Genomic DNA, 10901 nt, shown 5'->3' on the forward strand with positions numbered 1-10901 from the left:
ATTTCTCCTGGTGTCACATACATAACAGAGTCTGAAAGCAGCTACATGGCTTCACTTTCTGAGTCTATGCTAGTAGAACAGGGCTGCTCCCTTTGAGCTGCCAAATAGTTGAAATCCAAAATTAAATCTGCTTTTTGCCAACTCAAGGAAAAAAAAAAAGCTGCAGTGATTCCTGATGCGAAATTTCAGAAAAATGTTAGTTTTGAGCTGCTGAAAAAGCAGCTCTGCTGGGAAAGCAGATCTGTGCTTGACTCTGCTACCACAGCTAAGAGAAACGTAAATCGCTGGTGTCCCGATCCCTCCTTCTGACAGGAACAACATGGAAAGTGTATTCATTTCCTGTGTCCGTCATGTCTTTCATGATCCTGTACCAAATTATATTTACTTCTGCACATAGCTTTATAACTATGAGCATAATATTCACTTAATGTTTAGTATTTCTTGGTAATGAAGCAAGCCCCCTGTGGAAGACATTATTTAGCAGCACCCCTAAATAGCGCAGGCTAATTTCAGACGGCTTGGTTTTGCACCCAGTACAACTGCTGGATGCTGATGTGCAAACTCCTGCGCTTAGTCTCTGGGGTGCTGCTGAGCCCCAGAGCCAGCGAGGTGGTGAGGAACCAGAGCAAAGTCTCCTGCACCCCTGCCCTCCACCCGCAGACTTTAGGTAGGATGTGCGCCCACAGAAAAAAGTCACTTTTGAGGCTTTATTCTATATCAGTTGTGTTGTCCAAGTACTCTCATATACATTTGCCCAAGGAGGAGCTTTTTGGCCGTTTTATTCTTTTGTTGTCACCCTTGATTGTCATGTTGTCGGCACATTTGATGTCCCGTAAACAGGCAGGTGGCTGATCCTGGGCAAAGGCTGGCGAAGGTACCCAGTTTAGTGCCCAGTCGGTGTGGCAGGGAGGTTTGACCATCAAATCGGACATTCTTGCCAGCGCTAGCCCAGCTGTCGTTTATCACTGGGTGTGTGTTTTGCTAGTTGCTAAATAAACTATCTCCAACATGGTGAATCACCAAGTCAATGCTTTTATGTGTGTGTACAGCAATATTTTTATTTACTTCTTCAATTATGGAGTTGATGGGGAGCCTTCAAATAATGCTCAGTCCAGGGACAAAATGAAAAGAGGCTGCAAATGCTGGGAAAAAAGGCAACAAATGGGGTTTTCTTCTTTAGTGAGGCAGAGCCAAATGCGAACGGATTTTCAGAGGGGCTTGTTATTACCCCTCCTTTCTTTTAGCATTGTCTGGTAGATATGTACTCCGAGGTAAATGGTAGGAGAGAAGTTGCGCAGCCCCTTCACTCCCAGCTCTTACCACCTTGCTGGATAGCATACAGAGGTTGCCTGTAGCATTGGGGAAAATTTGGACTATGGGCCAGGTGGAGCTGCACTTCTCTTCTTCATGCTGCAAAAATATCATCAGCAAACAGTCCAGAAGAAGTCAGATTCCCGCATATGCCTGTGGTTTCTGTTGCTTGTCAGGAACTCCCACAGAGACTAAAGGAAGGCTTTTAAATATGACGTGCATCTCAGATGCAGATGCTGTCCATGAGGACTGATGAAGGCTCAGTCGACATCACAGAGCCGCTGACATCGGTGCGGTGAAAGGGGTGATGCTGCCGAGTGGAAGGGTTACGCTGGGCGGGTGCGAAGTGGGTGCAGGCAGCCCTCGGGTGCAGGCAGCCTGGGCAGGGCTGCAGGAACCCTTCCTGGGGGTAAGCCAATGGTGCGGGCTGGGGCTCTCCCCTGGCTCCACGTGGCCGCTGGCCTTCTCCTGGGATGGCCTTGGGTCTGTCCCTGTTCTGTTGTGGTCTTTACACTTCAGTGTGTGTGTGATTTATGTGATCCTAGCGAGTGACGAATCACCCATGACACGCAGGTCTCCCTAGGGACGGGTCTTACACTGACGTCCCTAGTGTCACTTGGAGGGATGTTGGCAGCGCTTGGAGGGATGCTGGCAGCGCTTGGAGAGCTGCTGGGAACAGCCGTCACCGCTCTCCCCTCCAGCTCACACATGTCTCGGGCAGGGATGAGCAGCTTCAGGTCCCAGAGGAGTCAGTGGTCAGCATTTGCTTACTGTCCTACTGCAACATGAAGAGAAATTAATTCAATATATGAAATTATGAACTAGGCTCAGCCTGGAGAAGAGAAGGCTCTGGGGTGATCTTCTAGCAGCCTTCCAGTACTTAAGGTGGCATACAGTAAAGCTGGAGAGGGACTTTTTACAAGGGCGTGTAGTGATAGGACAAGGGGCAATGGATTTAAACTGAAAGAGGGCAGATTTAGATTGGATATAAGAATGAAATTTTTCACTCTGAAGGTGGTGAGGCACTGGAACAGGTTGCCCAGAGAAGTTGTGGATGCCCCATCCCTGGAAGTGTTCAAGGCCAGGTTGGATGAGGCTTTGAGCAACCTGATGTAGTGGAGGGTGTCCTGCCCATGGCAGGGGGATTGGAACTAGATGATCTTTGAGGTCCCTTCCAACCCAAACCATTCTATGATTCTATGATTCTATAATTCATCATCTGGAGCAGTATTTCTGAGTCTCCAGTCCCAGTGTGTTAGTGACTAGAGGGTGATCTGCTCAGTGGCTGCCAAAAAAAAAAAAAAAAAATTCTTTATAAATATGAGCATGTGCCCATATGTACTGGTGGATGAACAGAAAAAGGAAACTGGCATAAATAAAGAAGCATCTCCACTTGTAAATAAAAATCATTTCGCTTCAAGGGAACTGGCTGGGGCTGTCAGGGGGTGCAGGGGCAACGTGACCACAGGCTTTGCCCCAGGGGGGTGAGGAGTGGAGGAAGAGGAGGAGAGGCTGCTACCTTTGGAAAGGAATGAAGGCTTGGAGCAATCCCATGCCTTGGGGATACCTGTGGGGTTTGCCTGGTTTTTGCATGCAGGCAGCACATCTGCCCTCCTTCTGCCCGGCCTCCTGGTCCCCTAATGGCTCCTGAGCCTGTTGGACATTTTAAATAAATTTGAGAGAGAAACTGGAGGAGAAACTATTGAAATAGTCATACCAACTTCTGGCAAGCTGTGTGCAGATTTGCAGCTGGGAGGAAAAAAGGGATCTGAATGTTTGTCCCCACTGAAGGAGAAGCAGGAGGTTTCAAGCTTTGGTTGGCATCAGCAGGTTGGTCACTGGGCTAACTGGCCAGCCGGTGATTGCACTGCCTCCTGCCCAGCCAAGTGCCATGGGATGGGGACGTCATGGGCAGCCAGTGGCACTAGGAGAGGGAAGGTGGGATCCAGTGGGTAGAGAAAGCAAAGGGCTTGTGAGGCAAGAGAGAGGTCTTGAGAGGTGGAGAGGATCTAGGGGTATTGCAGAGGAGGCACTATAAAAAGCAGGGATTATGGTGGTGTGGGGTGGACGTGGGGACGCAGAGCCATGGAGGTGCAGGGACGCAGAGCCTGACCCCAACCTCCCACTGACATGGCCGTGCCTCATTCCTCCCACAGGGAGAAGCAGGAGGAGGGAGTGAAGGAAACCTTAAATAGGTGACCATCTTTCCCTCTGCTTTTGCTGCAGCCACAGTATGATGAAGTCGTTTGTTTCTGGAGAGGCTTAGATTCCATTTTCCTACCGGCTTCAAGGCTTTCTTAAAATTAAGCTGTATCTAATGAATATCTGCACATGGCTGTAAGTGTCTAGTGCTGGATGCCTGTACAGAAATATTTTTATGTGACAGTTATATTTTTGCCCTAGAGCCTGTATATTGTGATACCATCCTAGTCCTAGTAAAAGTGCTACTAAAAAGAAGGTTGCTAAATCTCTAAATAAACTCGTTTTTTTTTTTTTTTGCCATTGGTAAGTGACACAAAATAATTTGTAGGGAAAAGGTACTTTTTCACTGTTACTGTCCAATTATAGCTTCGGTCTCAGATGGGAATATTCTAGCCAGGTAGTTGGAGATGTGGATAATATACTGCTCAACAGATCTCTGTGGATCAAAAACAACTCTGCAGTGACATCAGAGTCCCCTCCTCTGCTAGGGGAACTGCATCTCCCCAGTAACGTCTCCTCAAATAGCCAAGAGTGATGGGGACCATAACTGTGTTCGCATTACCCACTTCCGGTGACTGAGGCATAAACTCTTCAGTATTTTTTTTTTTTTTTTTAAACAGAGGTTGTAGGCAAAATTTTGAGGTATGCTGCCATCTGCTGTGGGCTTAATACTGTCATAAGTGTTTCAAATTTGTTTCTGATAGAGATACTGCTGTTGAGGGTAAGGGAGCCCAAATAAATAGCTACATGGCAGTCACGCTAGTTGTATGAAAAGGATCTAAAACTCCCTTCCACTTGACGCTCTATGCAAAACGTATAAAAAGTAGGAAATCTGTAGAAAGGAATTATGATTTACTGCTGAGTTTATTTTAATTGCAAATGATTTCCCCTAAGTGCTTTATGCTGTGGTGCTTCAAGACATTCTTGTTCTTTACTCTTGCTTTCTCATTTTTCACTCCTTCACTGCCCTCCCGCTCTCACCTGAACACTTCAGGGGGGTCATATTTATTTTAAGACCACACCTCAGAGAAGGCGGCCTCATTCCCCCTATTGCCATTGGGAGCCGCTTTAATATAATTCAGCAAGAATTAGGCAAATCCTTTTTTCGGGAAAGCCACAGGCGGTCACCCGCCACTGGAGCTCCACCAGCCTGCCGTGCACCAGGCTCAGCAGGGGACAGTCCTTGAAAAATGGCTGCATAGGATAGGATGTCACTTGGCTGCAGCTAATTTCCATTTATTTAGGTCTCTGATAAAGGTTTTAAAGCCGTTGCTTTGGCCTTATTTTCTAAGGCTGCGTTTTGCCAAATTTGTTTTCACCATGCAGCCCGTACCCAGCCCTGGCTATGGGGACACATAGACACATGTGGGCAACCTCAGAGCAGAGGTCTAACGTGGGTGCCCGAGGCCAGACTGGGCTCCTAGCTCAACTGCCAGGTCATGTGCCAGCATTTACCTTGTGTAAACACACTCCAGCATTAGGAAACGGGACATTGTTAATTTTTTTCATCTGGCCATTGCACTTTGCAGGTTCGTATTGCTCAGATTGGCAGCTACCAAGGGGCTCTTCAGGAACACAAATCAGTTATGGAGTCAGTTTTCTTTTAATCAGCAAAAATTGGTCTGACCATTTTGTGCCATCCACAAGGCTGCATTTTTACCTCTCCTCTGACAAATTTTGGAGGTAAACTATCAAAAATGCTACCTATCTAACCAGTGTCAAGGCTGGGGATGCAACCTGCTGTCCTCTACTGTAGCAGGAGCTCCACCAGCAAGAAAACGTGTGACAAAAGCAACAAAATAAACTCGGAAGCCTCTGCTTTTGTAAAATACATAAAAACGGGGATTAAAGGCAATGATCGAGTGTGCTTTTTCAGTTCAGATAAGAAACATTTCCTTGTACCTTCCCTAAAGTTAAATAGCCAAAGTAAGCTCACTTTTTACTGTGCTTTGCGTAATCTCAGGCTCCTGCTGCCACAAGTGTGGTACTGCTTCTCACAGGGCTGTTTGCTGACGAAAGAAATTCGATCTGCACATCTTAAAATGGTACTACACTCACAGAGATATCGGAGAGTGTGTACCTTCAGGAATCAAACAAGGTTTGTCACCATAACAGCAAGATTTACAGTGCAGCACTTATAGAATATAAGATTTCAACCTGTTTTGTTTGGGTGTTGAAACAGGATCGGATGAGCCAGATCTATTTTTTTTTTAAGTTTAGTGTTCTTAATGTATAAATACTTGTATTCACATTTACAGACGTATATGAATCTTGACAGTGAGATATCCCTACGAGCAGAGCTGTGCAGCATCTCCTCGTCTGTGCAGTGGTTGCTTCTTGGTATAGGATGTGTTAGCATGTGAAAGCATGTCGCCTCTCAGAAAAAACTTTGGCTTTCTCAGACACCAAACTTAGGCATTTGTTTTTATGCTTATCTCTGTGTCTTTACAGAAATTGTCTTTTTATTTGTACATCTCAAGTGAAAAAAAAATTAATTTCAGATTGGCCAAAGGACAGTTTATCTATGTGATGTTTTTCAAAGTGTTTGGGAAAACTATGCAGAATCATAGAATCATAGAATGGTTTGGGTTGGAAGGGATCTTAAAGATCATCTAGTTCAAATCCCCTGCAATGGGCAGGGACATCTTTCACTAGATCAGGTTGCTCGAAGCCTCATCCAGCCTGGCCTTGAACACTTCCAGGAATGGGGCAGCCACAACTCCTCTGGGCAACCTGTTCCACTGCCTCACCACCCTCTGAGTGAAAAATTTCTTCCTTATATCTAATCTAAACCTACCCTCTTTCAGTTTAAAGCCTTTGTCCCTTGTCCTATCGCTACACACCCTTGTAAAAAGTCCCTCTCCACCTTTTCTGTAGGGCCCCTTCAGGTACTGGAAGGCTGCTAGAAGGTCTTCCCAGAGCCTTCTCTTCTCCAGGCTGAACAGCCCCAACTCTCTCAGCCATAGGAGAGGTGCTCCAGCCCTTGGATCATCTTTGTGGCCCTCCTCTGGACTTGCTCCAACAGCTCCATGTCATTCTTATGTTGGGGGCCTCAGACCTGAATGCAGTACTCCAGGTGGGGTCTCACAAGAGCAGAGTAGCGGGGCAGAATCATCTCCCTTGACCTGCTGGTCACACTTCTTTTGATGCAGCCCAGGATATGGTTGGCTTTCTGGGCTGCAGGTGCACATTGCCAACTCATGTTGAGCTTCTCATCAACCAGCACCCCCAAGTCCTTCTTCTCAAAGCTGCTCTCAATCCATTCTCCACTCACCCTGTTCTTGTGATTGGGATTGCCCTGACCCATGTGCAGGACCTTGCACTTGGTCTCATTGAACTTCATGAGGTTCGCACGGGCCAACCCTTCAAGCCTGTCAAGGTCCCTCTGGATGGCATCTCTTCCCTCCAGCGTGTCAAACACACCACACAATTTGGCGTCATCTGCAAACTTGCTGATGGAGCACTCAATCTCACTGTCCATGTCGCTGACAAGATGTTAAACAGCACAAGTCCGATACCAGCTCCTGAGGAACACCACTCATCACTGGTGCCCACTTGGACATCAAGTTCATTGACTACAACTTTTTGAGTGCGGCCATGCAGCCAATTCCTTATCCACTGAATGGTCCATCCATCAAATCCATGTCCCTCCGATTTAGAGACAAGGATGTCATGCAAGACAGTGTCAAATGCTTTGCAAAAGTCCAGGTAGATGATATCAGTTGTTCTTCCCTTATCCACCAATGCTGTAACCCCATCACAAAAGGCCACCAAGTTTGTCAGTCACGATTTGCCCTTAGTGAAGCCATGCTGGCTGTCACCAATCACCTCCTTATTTTCCATGTGCCTTAGCATAGTCGACAGGAGGATCTGCTCCATGATCTTGCCAGGGACAGAGGTGAGACTGACTGGCCTGTAGTTCCCCTGGGTCTTCCCTTTTTTGCTTTTTAAAAATGTGGTCTATATTACCCCTTTTCCAGTCAGTGGGAACTTCACTGGACTGCCATGACTTCTCAAATATGATGGATAGTGGCTTAGCAGCTCCCTCTACCAGTTCCCTCAGGACCCGTGGATGCATGATCTCATCAGGTCTCATGGAGCATCTTGAATAAAAGTCACATCTGGTTCATCCAAACTTACCCACTTTGTCTCAGTTTTGGACTTAAATACCGTGATGACAGGAACAGGTCATGAATGCCAAATGAATTTTTTTTTTATATATGCTGGACATTTCACATGAAGTCATATGTTGGATTCATTTTCTAGAATCTATTACACGTTGATGCAAGTTTGCTCTACAGGCTTTACATACAAGCAGGTTGTATTTCTAAGGGATACTATGGCTGTAACGTAATCCTGTTTTAAAGCAACCATTTTAACCAGTGATCTGAGTTCACAAACTAGAAGCTGTTTCATCAGCCTCTTTAATAATGCAGCAGATATACAGTCCTCTGGTATAAAGATCTTAAATACTTCCAAGATGTTCACCATAGAACTCCTAATCAGGATTAGTTAAACTAGAGCTGCCTTCAGCCCACCTGGTTTGGCAGGCCTCTGTACATGCACATGCGGTGTAGCCGGTTGTTATCATTGAATAGAGAGAAGAAAATCCAAGGAAAAGGAAAGGCTTAGTGACCTGTCATACAACCTCTTTGAAAAGTCACTTTACTGTCTACCAGTTCATTCCAGCTGTAATACCAACTACTAGTAGAGGCAAGCTTATCCATCCCACCTCTCTTTTAATAAAACACAATGCTGATCTCTGTACAAAACCCTCCCCACAGCAAATGTCCTAAAACTCCCTGTATCTTCATCTGGGTTCATACAAAGAAATACACTAAAACTGTGATTGTATTTATCTTTAAAGCTCTGGCATGCATGTTGAAATTACCCATTTCATTCCAGTTTTTGTGTGAGCTTTGCAATTATATTTCCCTCTTCTTTTAATAATATGCCATTTCTGGAAGTGCTGTTTCCATTGCAATGCAGTTTCTTTAGCCAGGGTGAAGGGTATCAGTGCAGTGTTCTCTGAGACCAAAGTTTGTATCCACAGGATGACGTGGAGATTGCCAGTTTGTGCAGCGTTGCTGTTGTCTCTCAACTTTCACCCAACACGTTGCAGTGAGAATGCAGTTCTGATTCCACTAGTGCTTTCTTGCAGCAGTGGTGATGACAGTGGTGATGTAGATACTGATTTAGAAGCATACAAAACTGCATCCCAAACCACTTATCGAGCACTTGATCAGATGATAAGATCAATTTTGGCTGACTTTGAAAAGCTCTGACAATGTTATCTATTATCAGCCAAACTAGTCCTTAGCAATCAATTCTAAAATTGACAACTTTCATCCCAGGATTTTTACAAAGGGCACGTGCAAAATGATCAGGTATTTTCCAACCTAACAAATAACATGAAGCTGATATATTGAAATGTCTTGTAAAACAGGAACCACAGCAGCACTTCAGGTATTTTGTCCCTTGCCCTGCTGGCATCAGTTCACCTGCACCACTGAATTCACTAGCAGGTACAAAGAGTGCAGAATCTATATTGTCCTGTCTGCAGAGGAAGAGAGGGAAAACAGGGAAGGCAACTGAGCATGAGTGCCTTGAGGAATTCTACTACATGGTGTGATCTTGGTAGTAATCAACTGCTATTGCACTGTATGGTGCACCATAGGTAGAGCAATGATTTTGGCTCTCCAGCCTGTTGAAAGGCAGTAAAGAAGCTGCTCTTCCCTTTAAGACTGTTTGGTACTCTCACAATTTTTCACTAGAGTTACAACCTGTGTGTTGCTCATTTCAGAGCTATTTGCCACAAGAAAACTCCTAAGAATTCGATATTTAGGAGTTTTGTTCACAGCCACATGATAAAAGATTTGAATCCAGAGATATTTTCTAACAAGAGTTGAACATACTTGCCAAATGCTTGCCAAAATTGCCAACTGCTTGCTTCCTGCTTGCTTTATGGCTTCAAAGAAAACTGCCTCTGTAACAGAGCATGGATCTTATATAAGAATACTTTCAGGAAAAATTCTTTTTGTAGTCTGTTTCTTGGAAAGAAAGTACTAACGAAACAGCTAGCAGCCTGATCTGAAGTTGCCCCAGTCTTTTACTCATGGTGCCTACAAAACTTTAGTATGATAGCGTCCCAGGTTATCAGTCTTAGCACTTTTTCCACATATGAAATTTGTAGCTCTGAAGGCGCATGCCCATCATCCAGCATCCAGCTGCCTCTTCCATCCTAAAGAGGCTGACTGTGTAACAGTTTTCACTAAGTACAGTTACCAGTACCAAAAGAAATGGTAAAAAGTAGTCCGTGAAGGTACAAAGCTCAGAGCAGGTGTCCGGAAGAGTGTGGTAGGTCCTTTTGTAGGGTTGGAGCATGATGTGGATTTTCAGAAGTCCAGCACACTGCTGCTCTCCTCAGGTCTGCAATTCTTCTCTCTGGGAAGCAAAACCAGTTATGCATCTATTTAAATGCTCATGTTGCTGCCTGTTGAATTCCAAAAGGGAAAAACTTTTTTCCCCCTGTGGTACTAGGGTCACCAGAGGAACTGCAGGGTTGCTGGAGGCAGTTCTGCCAGCTGAAGCTCTTGAGAAAAACACACCACCTCAACAGAAGAGGTGTGGTCCAATTCCCATGGGGTGCACTGTGTACCTGAGCAAACACCATCAGCTTCTCTCTCTGCTTTAGTTCACTGGTTCTCAACCTTGCGTGAGCTAAGACAGGAACACAAGACTCATAAAGAAATATGGCTATAGGAGACGGAGGAATATATTACTAATTGTAGTAGACACTGCGTGCATGAGACACATGCATACAGGGAGCTAAGTAGCCTTTGAAGGAGTTATTTTGTTTCCTCTTAATTGTTCCATTGCTGTTTTCTTTTTTTTTTTCTTTTTTGCTGGGGTGGGAACCTGTCACGTCTATTCAGATTTAATAGTTGAAGCATAATATTTCTCAGACAGTAATGTATGTAGGTCACTAGTACTCCCCTTAGTGTTATAAACATTTTTTTTCCTCCCTAGTGGAAGAGCTGTTCAAAATGGAGGCAGCAGGAATTCTGCTCAAAACGTTGGAGAAACATCTTGCTAAATGACATCAACTGATTTCCACCACTTAGTGGAGAGCAATAAAGAACTTTTCTCTGCGCTCACAGGAATGAGCCTTTAGCAAAATGTTTGTATCCTCCTGAAAACCTGAGAGACAGAAGTGCTTTATTCAGGTTTCAAACCTGGAAAGGGCAGATCAGAAAACACAAATGGCTCCTCTTTGGTCAGGCCTTGCATTAGATGATTGGCCCTGAAGGGTGAGCTGTTAACAAAGCTAGTTTCCAGAAAGCAAGCCTTTAAGGACATGCTGATGGCCAAATTCCTTATCTTGCAAT

Source organism: Tauraco erythrolophus, chromosome 1 (assembly GCF_009769465.1).
Source record: "Tauraco erythrolophus isolate bTauEry1 chromosome 1, bTauEry1.pri, whole genome shotgun sequence".
Classification (NCBI taxonomy): Eukaryota; Metazoa; Chordata; class Aves; order Musophagiformes; family Musophagidae; genus Tauraco; species Tauraco erythrolophus.